Raw genomic sequence first — 15118 nt, 5'->3', positions numbered from 1 at the left:
GAATCTTCCATACTGTATAATTTGTTCCATCAAGCCTCAAAATATCCCTTTGAAAGATAGCTCTAGAAGAATTGGATGAACTTGAACTATAACTCGCCATAGGATCTTCCTCAAGCGGTTAAGCTTTTTGTAGAGAGGACCAAATCTCTAATACCAATTGTTAGACAGTTCAAATAACCGGAAGACAACTGAGAGGGGGGGGTGAATCAATTGTCACAGATTATCGAAACCATTACCAATTTAATACTTTAATATCGAAACCCAAAACATTAATACCGCAATAGCAGATAAACCAATTAAGCATAGACAATAATTATAGAATAAATACCATCCACATAACACCAAGATTTGTACGTGGAAAACCTGGTAAAGGGAAAAACCATGGTGGGAAGCCTACCCACAGTCAGATAATACTTATGCAGTAAATATGTGAATTACAATTGAGGGGCCTGCACTTGCAGGAAGGCCAACAACTTAGAGCGCACTGCTCATAACAAAAGGAGCCTCACTGACTACATATAAATCCAAACTACAATCCGAAGAAGTGTTGAACTATAAAAGATAACATCTCCTATGCCTGAGTACAGTTTTGGTTAAGTTCAATACCAGAGGACTAAATCCTCTTACATAAACCCAATTTGATCTCCAATGATCGACCGACTCCTCTGCCTGAATGATATTACATTATTCACACATTACATTCCTTGACCATGACCTCTAACATTAACCATGATGATCTACAATAAGATCTTACATCTATATATACAAAACCTCGACCATAAACAATCAGGTCGCCCACTAGACAATAAACTGATTACATAAATACAAACCATGTCGGCCTTAGACCAAACAAATAATATCAACACATAAGACATCCCGAAAATACATTAATAGGTCCTATCCACACGTTACATTAAAGTTGGTCCATAACCTAGATCAATCGGGACCAAGTATAGGTCCACACGCCACAACAATGATCTCCATCCGCCAAGTCTCGAACATGATCAACAACAACATCTTGAAAATCCACCAGAAGTTGCACCAACACCACTTATGAAATTCATCAAATATCTCCACCAAAATCTCTAATAGTAAAACCCTCACCAGAACCTGAAAACCAATCTTCTAAGCAAGCAGGATAGCATCCAATCTCCAGACCAAAACCAACTGACCAAATATGAGCATGAGTATCATGAAAAATCCAATTCCATCACCAGACTATACCAGAGCCTACCGGATCATGTCGGATCCAAGTTAACTAGAAATCACTCAACCTACCAGGACCAAAAGGGTGTCGATAAAGCATCCAAACAGCTAGTGTTGGCATCGATGACAAAACATCAATGCAACACATAATCAATTCTACCAAATGGCCAACATATAGTGCTCCCCACATATATAAATAAACACAAATAAATAAATAATAATCATAGATGCAATCATATCACTAAAGTCAAAAATATAATAAGATTAAGGTGGAAGCCAAATAATTTTAGTAATATAAAATATGATGTACTTGAAATGCACTGAGAGAGGGGGTGAATCAGTGACACCAAAAATAAAACTACTTCAAACACTAATAGTAGATGAACTTAACAAAAAAAATTAACACAATGCATGTAACCCAAAATATTATAACAACATCCACAATAAGTAAAACATCCACCATAACACAAGTGTTTGTACGTGGAAAACCCCAATAGGTAAAAACCATGATGAGATGGAACTCACAAGTTAACTATCTGTAGTAATAGATAATTGACCAGTTAGGGTCTACAAAGTGCTCTGCAATCCCAAAGCTTGATTAGAAGCTTATACCTTATTAAAAGTAGTACCCTATTAGGAGTAACCTTAGTGGAGGATTTATGAACCCAAACTAATGGATCACCCTGTCAGAGGATTTATACATTGAAGCTTTTAGAGCTTACTCGGTTAGGGGATTTGAATTCTACTGTGATTGTTAGAAAACAACAAGATTGGCTTGATCTATTTGAGTAGCACAATAGTTGCTTGATCAGATCCTTTTAAGCATAAACACTGCTCTTCTGCATACTCTGCAACTTAACTTCTTATTCTCTTTGGCACACAACATATCACTTTCACTCATCATAAAATAATGCATTGAGATGTCAATATATAGACATTAAAATTTCATGTCGGCCTAAAGAAATCATAACACAATTTCCTAGGTGCAGTGTATCTAGTCAAGTGATCGTAACTCATCACAAAAATACCACCAAAATTTTTTTGGTGGGATAACTCATCACGATTTATGGTAACTCATCACAAAATCAACAAATATTGGTTGGAACAATCAATACCAATTGGAATTAAATATATGAACCATTATCCTTGAATCTCTTGATAGAATCTTCGCTTGATCTTCATCTTGATGTCGACTAATGTGTATCCACTGGTTGTCTTCTATACATATACCGGTTATCACAAAATACCGGTTTAGAGATAAACCTCTTAGTATAGCTTATATCATATCGGTTGTAATATAAACAACTTGAAGTTATACCAGTAGATAATATAAACATGTGTGTGTATGTGTTTCATCAATGACAACATATGATGAATTCATTACAATCATCATCAAGCCAACAAAATATCACAACAAAATATAACCCAATAGTAAGAGATATTAAAACCATAATAAATCCCCAAAAAATCGCACAACAAAAGATGACTGACATAGGGTGTACGAATGTTGCCTTCAAGGCAACTCGAGAAGGTAGACTCAAGACCAAGATAATAACCCTAATTTAAGACAATGACCAGGGTTAGGTTATATGGGCCTTAATACTATCTTCATATAAACCACCATTGGGGATTATATAGGCATGTTTAGACTTGTGACTTTCCAGGTGGAGTCGATGCCTTGTTCCAAATTAATCAAAACACAAAACACCTGCACAACATATGTATATATGTTGGTTAAAAAAATTGTACACCTGGGGAAATATACAAAATTATGGCTTCAACCACTGTGTGTGAGTAAAACTCTCCCAATTTAGGGAAGGCTCCCCCTATCTACAAACTAAACTAATCTAATATAGGTGGGACAACAGTCTTTCTTCTTCTTTCAAGAAAAAATATACTTTTTTCTCTTCATAGAAAAGTAATAGCAATTGGAAATAAATAACAGCAAATACAGAAATGAGACTTTTTTTAAGGATTTTTGGAACATAAAGGGAAGCTAAGTTTCCATGAAGGTACAAAGACCTCTGTCACTTCTCTGGGACGGGAAAACAAAAAGAAAGCTCAAAGTCTTCAACTATCTATTATCCTATCAACCTTTTTAGACGATTTTCTATTAACTAAGCACAATATGTAGCAGCTCAAAGTCTAACTACATGATGTGCTTCACCTTACATGCACAAGTCTTAAAACTAGAAGAAGCACAAAGTCTACAAGCTATCTTCTCACTTTAGCTTTCCACACTAGTTTCAGATATGATAAGCAACTCAAAGTCTGCAAGATCAAATCTGAAAACCAAACATATAACTCTAAATATAATTAGTAGTTCAAAGTCTGCAAGATTGAATTTCAATCTCTCCTGAACAATAGAACAAAAACCACAATCAACTCCAGAAAATGTTGTCACATAACAACTTGAATTGGCACAAAGTCTCAACATAACTTGCCTCTTTTATTGAAAGCAATATGATTTACATCTAAGCTCAAAGTCTTAGAGTGCACATACAAACTGACATAATTTTGTTGCATTGCCAAAATATCCCCCAAAATTATAATAGACCCCCTCAAGTATTTATAGGAGAGGAGTCATGAGAAAAAGGTGGGAGGATCCCAACTAAATTGAGAAATTCTCTCAACCACCGAGACTTATTCAATAACTAACTACGACTTATTCCAACTACACTCCTAATTGAACACAACTTGTAGTTGTTTTACATGTAATTAAAAAGTGCAAGTAATGAGTTAACTTGCAATTACAAAGTTATTTTTTACATGTAATTTGTCAAAACAAAATTATAAATGCATAACTAAAACTATTCCATGTGTCTAAAGACCCGACCCTAACTGCATCATCCTTTGTCTGTGATGATCTTCATGTCGCTTTAGGATGCTAGAACTTGAAGTATTCTAGATTGGTAAATACATTTTGAACCGAAATGAGAACTTGCATCCTTATCTTCTTTCTTGGGGTAGTACTAGCTTTTCAAGAGGGAAATGGTTGCCTTCCTCTTTCCATGTCATGACCATCTTTGTCTTGAAAGCATTCTATGCTCTCAACCATGAATTGTTGTTGTATCTCTTCTTTTAATCATCCTTCAATCTTGAAATTTGCTTGCAAAATAAGGCCCATTCCTTAATCTATTGATTTGGTAGGTCGTGTGTGCAAACCAGACTGACAAGGGAAGGGATAAATTGATGCAAAAATGGGCTCACAAGTGAATTTTGGGTTTTTGGAAGTTGCATTACATGTGTGGGAAAAATAAGAGCATTAACTTGCAATTGTGGGGAACAAACATGCAACTTCATATGCGTAATGGTTAAACACAAGTTTGTACTTGTAATTGGACCTTTAAAACTCATTTTCAAGTGTTTTTTTAGTGTATTTTGGACCAATTTCGGGTTCTGCATGGCTAACTGCAAGTGACGACTTTAAATGGGAAAAATGAATGAAGGTGTGAAATGAGTGGATGAAATGGTGGGAATGGTATGTATGGATGATGGAAATGAATATGAGTGAAAATGAAAATATTTTGGGAAGATCGTCTTTATGAAAATGGGAAGAACTTTCAACATGTAATTCGATTCTAAAAACCCGATTTTGAAAGGATGAATATTTTCCAATTTAGAAACTTGGAGTTTCACCCAAAGATGGTTAAGATTTTCCAACCAAAGGAGAAGATCAACAATTTTCATCTTACATGCAATCAGGTTTTTAAATCCCGAATGCAAGTAAAGAGGGAAAATGGTGAAAGACAATGCAATTCACAAATTGCTTTGCAAACTTGGAACAAAGGGGAAAATCTCTCACAAAACCGATTTTAGGCAGGAACAAACAAAACTAACATATATAAAAATTAATCAAGGAAACAAAAACAAAAAAAGAAAACAAGAACAAGAGAAAAAAGAAGAAAGGAAAAGAACAGCCTTGATCAATCAAAATGTCCTCCAAGAAGCAAGAAACAATTATTGAAAGAAGAGAGGAAAACTCTTAAATAGATAAAAGGAGGAGATTCAAACCCTAGCCACGTTTTTCCAAAATACCATGTGCAACAAAAATGTCTATCAAAATGGCATAATAAATGGTCAAATCTCCATCCAAACCCCATGCCTAGGTTAAGGAAGAAAAAATGACTTAGGAATGAATGGATTCGTGGCAAATTTCAAAGGCAAATTGTGGCATTTACAAGCACGTGTTTGTTGTTTGAAGGCCACAAAACCAACAATAATGTCTTCCAAATGGCGTGAAAAGAGTTCCAATATGCATGAAAATAGGAAGGAATCCAAAATGCCTTCTCCCTCCTTGAATCTCGCCACAAAAATCGTTGGAAATCTTCAACAAAATCCTCCAATATTGCTGGTTGGGTTTTTGGGAAAGAACAACAAGTTTAAAATTGCAAAGAACATATGAAATCGGGTTTCTAAAACCCATTTGTAAGTTAAAAAATGTTCACTTTTCATGCATAAAGTCAAAATCGGGTTTGTGAGAGCAAACAACAAGTTTAAAATACTTGTAATAGGGAAATAAAACTCTCATTACAAGTTTTAAACAACTCAACAAAAGACTAGTAAAGGGAAAATAAAATTCCTTTTACAAGTCACAAAAGCAACTTAAAAATAAAACTTGTAATAGGGATATAAAATCCCTATTACAACTTAAAGAGACTTTATAAAACTTGGAATGGAGGAGAAAAACCCCTACCATAACTTAAAATCACTTAAATGGAACTTTTAAAAAGAATTACAAGTTTTATTTTAACTTTATAATTTAAAGTTCACTTGTAATATGCCCAAAAAGTTGCTACAATGACTTAAAAGACAAAAAGCAACAAGGGGGAAATAAAAAGTAAGTTACAAGTTCTAATTTCATAAAGTGAACTTGTAATTAACTAAAAGTTTACCTACAAAGACTAAAACAAAGGAAAACATTAAAACTTGCAATTTAAGGAAAATTTCCCACCTGCAGTTAGGAAGAAAAAACCCGAAATTGAAGGAAAAACATAGCTAACATACCCAAAATGCAATGAAATTTGAAACGTGGCTTAAGGATGGACTAAAGATTAGCCCAGTCTAGGGATAAGGCAAAATTATACCTCGAGAAGCATGCCATAGAGTAAAATTTTCATTTTTTGACAAAAATTTTATGTAATGGTCCATCATTTTAGAAAACAAAAATGAGGACAACAATACATATACACCTAATCATGATATATACATAAGAATCTCAGAAATCATAATCAAATCTCTAATAAGATCACCTGAAACACACGTTAATACATTGTGATCCATTATAATCATAATACATCATCTTCATATCAAGGTCGTCAATAAATCATAAGCAATAGACCCTAATATCATCAATATGTCCTCATATGCATAAATCATCAACATAATCGTCAAGTCCTGAAAAATAGAATCATCATGAATAGTCCACCATCATAAATAAAATGAGTATGTCCACAATCATACACACCTAATAGGATATTACACTTATATAGAGTGAAGCATAATTCCAGCAAACATAAAAGCAGAAAGAAGCCATGAAAGGTATTACATAGTTCATCTCATTTGTAGGATTGTGCTTGTATATGATAGGATTGGCTATGTGGAGATAATGTTGGTTAGGGAAGAGGTAGATTGCCTTTCCCTTAGTGTTAGTGTAGATGGTTATGTAGAAGAACTATTACCTTATTCATGTGTCGAAGCATATGGGATGAAGTGTATGAAATGAAGAATATGGGGAAGGTAGGGGACATGAAGCATGGATTAATGCTCAAATACATTTCCCCCATCCCAATAAGGAATCACATATTATTATCCATAAAGAAAGAGGGTAGAAAATTATTACCTAGGTTCTAGAAAGTGTTTGGGGAGTATAGTAAAGAGGGAAGTTGGGTTGCACATTTCTCTCTACATGTTGAAGACTCGCTCTATCTAGTTGGTGTTATAGGTTGTATTTTTTCTCTTTGTATTCAATTAACCTACTATAACTATTATAGAAATGGGGTAGATTGATTTTATTCCATATAAGGATGTGGTCTTTGGGTTCAAAGTCTCAAGTCCCTATGGTGAAGAGTGTGACCTTGGGCTTCCATCCCTCCCACCCCTTACACTCCTACTAGATGGAGATAATGGGATTGTATCACAAATAAGGAATGGTTCCCATTAAAAACCCCTTATAGGGGTCTACGTATAAGACTCAATGATGTGATTGAATTAACTTAAGTTTGACTATCTTTGGGGTCAATAGTTTCACTATATGAGTGGGGGTGAAGTGAGGCCCTTATAGGAGGGTGGGTACTTACCACTATAGTTATAGTAGGGTTAAAGCAACATCTATAAGTGCTACAACTCTAATAATATCTACCTTGTAAAATGAAGAAATATCAAGAGAGGGGGTTCGTGTCTTGATGGTTGATGTGGGAGGAGGTGATATGTCCTCTATCGCTACACTCCTTACTCTCTAACTACTTTTCTAGGACCTCACTTCTATCTCTCATGCTTCTATGCATGTTTATAGTTATGTGAGAAGTGGATGATGGCCAATCTGTAATCTTGATTGGTAGGATGAGGTGGTATTCGGAGGTGATTAAGGTACTTGTGTAGATACCTAAAAGCAATAGGTCGATTAGAATCCATAGTTGGACTGAGACAAACACAAATACAATCAAACGATGATAATATTAGAAAATAGATCAAAAGACTTTATTGATAATATGCTTTCTCCATTGAGATACACCTATTAGATTGATATAGAGTGAGTTTTAACAGCCCATCCAACCCAAATTAGGCCACCAACATAGTGAGAATAGTAACTAGGTGGTAGGAATGGGAATGGGAACCATATGTGTTGTTGGTGATGTTGGTCTTGTGTTTGTTAGGTGGCATTTATTTAAATAAAGTTATTGTCTAGATTTAATGCTTCTCACTCATCATAAGACTAGGCCCGATCTATTTGGGCCTCCATGAGAGTGTTAAGGTAGAAATAACACAACATGAAATTTTGCATACCTACTCAAATATTCCTCATAAGTCCAAAAATTGCTTTCCCAAATCTTAATGTTTTTCTCCACTTTCAAGAATAGGGGTTTGCCTTCAAAAAGGTAAATACAGGCTAACTAGTAGACTCAAGATGGTTAAATGTTAATTAATATATCCTCCACTTTAGGATTATCTTAAAATCGAGAGGATATTACCAAAGGTCTCCTAAATAAGTTTGTAAATCAGATAATATTTGACATTACTATAATAAATAATAGGTATACACAATATACACCTTACCATTGCAATTACTAGCACTAAATTAAGCATAACTAGCTACATCATGACATTTATGTAGTTGATAAGACTTTGCACATGGACCTACATATATCATCTTCATTATGATCCCTTAAGATGTTTTCATTGATCACCTCTTATACAATGATAAGGTGTAGGAATGCATATTCATGGTCTCCATTGATATACAAATACATTTTGTTAATAATAATGAGCCATAAACATCATGCAAAATATAATCTAGTCCAACTAATGAGATGAAGATGTTGTAATTTTTTTTTTTGATCTTAAACCAATAAGGACTAGTGTCTACTCCGTTGAACAACTATATCATAAACAACAAAGAGGAAACAAGTGTAGTCACGTAGAGTGTAAAAAAAACAATAAATGTATTCATATACAAATCAAATAATACATTTTATTGCAATAAATAAACTAAATGATCCATAAAAAAACTACAAAGACTCGTGTGTCATAAAGAAATGATTATTATAAATCATTGGTAATACATTGGGTGCTATCACACATACACCAAACCACAACTTCATGCATACCAACAAATGTGGCAAGAACAAATAAATAAAAACATTTTATAATTTTATTGAATCCTGGAAAATAGAAATGGATACATACTATTACATAATATGTGCACTTGTAAACCCTTTCTACACTCTACAAGATACATCTATTTATTATAGTTTAATCTAAAAAAATTATTCCCTAGAATAACCTATAGACTATTATGGAATTGGATGGCTAGTAACCTTCCCAATGCTGATTGGATTTAGGGGGATTTCAATATGGTTTAATACTCTCATTATCCTAGCTGGTCTAAATAGTTCAATCTCAACCATGAAGAATTTGATAGTTGGTTATTTTTTCGTAATTCTTTGGGGTGGTAGACCCTATTCATGACAAATTTACTAGTTAATCATAAAACTAGTTTACCTAGTCTAATTTTAGAATGGGAGAGGATAGAAAGTTGAGCATGTTGGATAGGTTTTACATATCCCCTATTTTACCATTGGTTCAAGATCTAGAGGGATTGTGTGTTCAAGTCAACTTTTCTACTTCTCTTCCTATTCACTATCCTATAATCTCCAACATAAGTTCCTCTCAAACTTCAGACATTGACCTATCTCTTCCCTTCAAACTAAATGTTTCTCATTAAAAAAATCCTACTTGTTTATTTTTCTCTTGAGGGGAATTGGAATTATTTTCCTAACCCAATTGAAGGGTAGTATTTGATTGACTGGTGTTGTGCAACCATTACCTAATGCATTAGCTTCTTGTATTCATTTGGCCAAAAAATGGTCTGGCAACATAAATGAAAGGAAAAATATCTTCAAAGAAAACTTGTGGCAAGCCAAAAAACTCCTTAATGAAGATCCTTGCAACATCAAAATTCAAACTTCTATTGCTGCTACAAAAGCTCAATTACATAAAATTGACAATTATAAAGGACAAGGGGCTAAAATCAGATCTAGACTTCATCGGATAAAATAAGGGAACAAATTCACTAAATAATTTTTTAATTATCTTGATTATAAGCATAAAAAGGAAACAATTGGTGGGATAAGGATGAATTTGATACTTTTTAGAATAACCCTTCTAATATATGCAATGTTTTCAAATGATTCTATGAAAATATTTTTAAAGATGATCCATGGCGGGATATTTAACAAACCCTTGAGAATACATGGTTAAAAATTATATACCTAACAAAATAAACATTGATTATAGTCATTATCTTGATAGAATTTTGTCATTGGATGAGCTAGAAAAGGATCTTTTCTCAATGGCCCCTTATAAAAGTCCTAGTAGCAATGAGCTTCCTATGAAATTATATCAAGTTATGTGGAAACACATTAAGGAATTTTTTAATTGTTTATACCTGGAGGCTTTTAAAAATGGATTCTTGGGACCCATTATTAATGATGGTATAATTAAACTTCTTTCTAATGGAAAACAAGAAGACTCTATTTTTTATTGGCATCTTATAACCTTTCTTAACACTTGCTATCAAATTGTAGCAAAAGCCTCAATGGTCCAAGAAATTGTTAGAGCTAAACAAAAATATATTATTGCTGATATTTTATTCTCAATAATCTTATGTTAACATAGGAAACTTGTGAATGGGCTCAACAAATAGGACAAAATTCCATTTTGATTAGGCTTAATTTTGATAAAGCTTATGATGAAATTCATTGGAATTTTATTCTTTAAAATGCTTTAATAGCTAGGTTTCGGTCTTAAACTTCGAGTTCATATTCAAATGCTCTATCAAGATGCTAATGCTTGGATTATTATTGATAATATGATGACATATCTATTTCCTTTACAAATATGTATCTAGCAAGGTAGTCCCTTAGCCCCATACCTTTATGTCCTTATGGTTGATGCTCTAGGGTATTTACTTCATAGTGCTCATAATATGAAGCTAATCTCAAAAATATCTACTCCTAATAATGTGGTTTTCACTAATTCCCATTATGCTAATGATAGCCTGTTATTTTTATAAAATTCAAAAAAAAAGTTTTCAATATGAGGGACATATTGGAGTTGTATTGCGTTGTTTCAGGATCTAAATTCGCCCATGCTAAAATATAATTTATGATGGTTCAAAATGATCATATCCCTTATTGGATCCTCCAAGAATGAAAACAAATTAAATATGGGGAAATTATGAGGTACCTTTGTATACCATTTGGTATCAGGGTGTCTCTCTCAGATATGTGGGAATTGGTATCTTGATAGACTCAAGAATAATATTTTCATTTCGGGAAATTAATTTCTATCTTTGGCTAGCAAAATATAGGTCGTCAATACAGTTTTTCTTGCAACACATGTTTACTACTCTTCATGTTGGATGCTCTCAAAAAAGGGGTATGAGAATTTAATCAAAATTATTCATAAATTTCTATGTGCTAAATGGGATGGTAATAGAGGATTGATATCCACTTCATGGACTCAATGTGTCCAACCTAAATACAAAGGTGGTTTAGGGCTTATAGATCCAAGAATGCAAGGGTTTTATTTGGCTACCAAATGGATTTCTAGAGTTTTCTATGGGGATGAACCATGGAAGATTCTTATACAAAATCACATTAATCTTACCAATATCAAGGGGAAATGATAGCATGTGGGGTGGTTAGATAAAGTCCTTCATGCCTCTATTTTCTTAATTAAGGCTTATCCTTCCCTCTTGTCTATTTGGTTCAAGCTTGGCAACATAACTATTATCTTTTAAATGGAGGGATAACCCACTCCAAAATAAATTTAGTTTCTCCACTTCATCTATTTGGAGGAATAAGGAGATTATTTATCAAAATCAACTTCTTGCTTTATGTTTTCCAAAACAGTCTTATGTCCTCTTCAAAAAAAAAGTCCATAATGTTGATATCTTTTGGATTTTTAGACTATGAGATGGTTGTCATGGTATTCTATTAAAGACCAATTCAATCTAAGCAATAAATACAAAGTTTTTCTAATTTATATGTAGTCTTTGGTTACACTGGAGATGACTATGAATTTTTGCATCCTTATCCATTGCAACTTCTAAAAAAATTAGTTATGGATGTCTTCATATCCTTTTCTATTTTTTCCTTTAGAAAAGGTTTACTTGCAGTTGCTTCCAAATTTGCCCTTAAAGTCTAGATTAAATTCCAAATGGAATTGTAGGTTCAATGAATTTTTTTGGTCAAAACTATTTGCACATATGTGGAAATCAAAAGGCCATTTAGATATTAAATTAATTGCTTGGAAGATTTTACATTGTAAATTGCCTATTGCAGACATACTAAAACGTATGATGGTCCAACCATTTAATTGCCCATTTTGTCAAAGACAAGGAAATGTAAGGCATATCTTTTGGGCATGTCAATTTGTTAAAAAACTATGGAACCTAATTTTCAATGACTTGCCAGCTATTTTTTAACACATATTAAATTGGAAAGAAGCCCTTCTTGGTGTGGGGTTACATACTAATACTATTGTTGATGTAGTTGGACATGTTATTTTGTTTCATATATGGAGATACATGTGTAAATCAGAGCTCACCAGGAACCTGCATTTCTAAGGCTTTACTTAAACAATTTTTATTGTTCGACTTCACTTATTCTCAACTATAGGTTGAGGCTGAGAAGAATTTAAAAATTAATCTCCAAATTTAAAAAATAAAACTTTAGGTCAAGCTTCCATTTAGTACAAGGAAGGTTGTCATGGTATAGGGCCCAAGGTCTTCTTTTCATGATTGTTTTAATGTCATAGTTTCATTTTGCCTTTATTGCAAATGCCCTTGCAACTATTATGTTCTTTCTGTTTCAATGCTATTATGGTGTTATTGTTGTTGCGATGCTTGTAATTTTTGCATTTTGGTTGCAAACTTAAAGTTTTTATGTAGCTCAGTCTCATGGTTGTAAAGCTGCAAGGTATAGTTTTGTATTGTTGCAAACTTTGTGCTCTATCAATTGCTATTATGTTTGTAGTTCAACTTTTCACATTGATAGTCTACTAACCCTCTTCTCAGTGTACTCTTTATGCATTTTTTTTTATATTAAAAAAATTAATTCTAAATTTTTTGCCTTTTATTTGTAACTTTATAAATATTTTGAAATTTAATGATATTCAATACATATTTATATATAAACTAGCATTACCTATTTGTAGAGAAATATAGGTAGAGTATGATGAAAGATATCATATTTGTTCATTATTTTACTTAAAATCTATTATATTTGTATACACCTAAAAATGGTTTGAAGATAGTTAATTAAAAAGCAATTATTTAATTAATCCCCCTCACCAATTTAATTGAATTCATTAGCAATTTGATTAAATTCTCCCTTTCATCTGCTTATTAATAAATCTAAGGATTTATTTAATAGGTTCATTTCAATTGTCTCCTTTGATTAATTAATCCCTCCCCATTTAAATTCATTTCTTCTAATCTTCTAATTAATTAAAACAAATCAATTTATGAGTTGTTGAAAGTTAATTAGTCTTTTCCTATTATTTGAATTTTTAAAATCAAATTACCCACATGCCTCCTAACTTCTAACCACCTAGCCTAACCACTTCTAAACCTAACCCATTCCATCTAACCCTGGGTTTAATTAAACCTATCTTAGCTTGCACATCCTAACCTCCTTATCCTAACCTCCTATGGTGTGGATACTCTCCCCTTGAGACACATGGCATTCTTGGGCCACATGTCCCCTCTCTTGGAAGCCCCTTGAAACTTGTCACCATAGAGATGACAAATGTCCCCTTTCCTCCAACCTCTTTTCCAACCTCCTCCAATTTCACCTTTGATATCTTCAAACTCAATCTTGACCATTGATTCCTACCACCTCACCCCTGGCCTTGGAAATCCTATAAATATCCCCCATTTTGGAGCAATAAGGATCCCATCTCATTTGCATTTTAGAAATTGTTACTATAGGCATAATATCTCTTAACATATCATTTGAGCATTGTTATTATAGGCAATTGCATCTTAGATCTAGCTTAATTTGATCATTTTCTAGCATAATTGTTGAATCATGTAGCTTAAGCATTCTCTTTTCTAGCTTAATTGTATCATTATCATTTCAAATCCTCCATCTAGGTGTAGTCAAGTCACTAGAATTTTCTTATCCAGATCTGAGAGCAAATCCACACTCGCATCTCTTAGGAGGCGATAGATCGCTTTGCCATGGTTTTATCTTCCTTTGCTTTAAATTTGCTAACCATGCTTGTAATGATCTATTGAGTGTTTGTGTTGCAGCTACAGGTATCCCACTTCACAGGCACGACATTTTGGCACCGACCGTGACACTCGAAATCTGATTTTTGGCCTCTCAAGCATCATCAAACCTTCATTTCTGACTGGGCTGGAATCAGAATTTCGTACGAGCTCCTTTTTGGTCTTGTATGAGCTCCTTTGTGCACTGAAACGATAATCCATCCTTACTCGTACGAGCTTCTAAAGTGTTGTACGAGCTCTATTCTTGATTCGTACGATCTCGGAAAGATTCTCGTACGAACAGGTAAATTGTGTCATATGACATTCTGCTTCTGTGTTTTTAAAATAGACTGCATTTTTGGGGTTTCATACTTTGATTCGATTATTACTAATGCTAACCCTGGTCTGTTTGTGAGTTTTTCGGCAGCCTAACTAGTTTTTGCAGGACTATTGTTGAAGATTACGCTTGTCAAAAACTCATTTCAACAAAACACATCATGACTACTAATGTATCTATTTTGCAGGTTGCCTAAAAGAATTCAACAAAACTTTGTGTATTTTCTTAAATCTTTCTAGGCACACTTGATTTTGCTAATGGAAATGAACAATCGTGTTTTATGTGTTTTAATGATAGGCGAGTATGCTCTCACCTTTCTTAGGTAATCAGAAAGCTAGACTCATCATTTGCTTTCATTAGTGCATTTCTTTAGTGGGCCTACCCTCCCGAGGAGCTAATAACTCCTAGCCATTAAGGCCCGTGAGAGGGGAACGACCTAAGTGGGAACGACTAATGCCAAGTAATCCAACCCACTATAAAATAAATATGATTTGATGAAAATAAAGTCAACAACAATGCTCGGGAATAGCTCTCCTCCGTACCTTCGGGTATATCAAACCTTGGTTTTCAAGGCTGGG

Source organism: Cryptomeria japonica, chromosome 1 (assembly GCF_030272615.1).
Source record: "Cryptomeria japonica chromosome 1, Sugi_1.0, whole genome shotgun sequence".
Taxonomy (NCBI): Eukaryota; Viridiplantae; Streptophyta; class Pinopsida; order Cupressales; family Cupressaceae; genus Cryptomeria; species Cryptomeria japonica.
Note: the sequence above shows the minus strand (reverse complement) of the source record.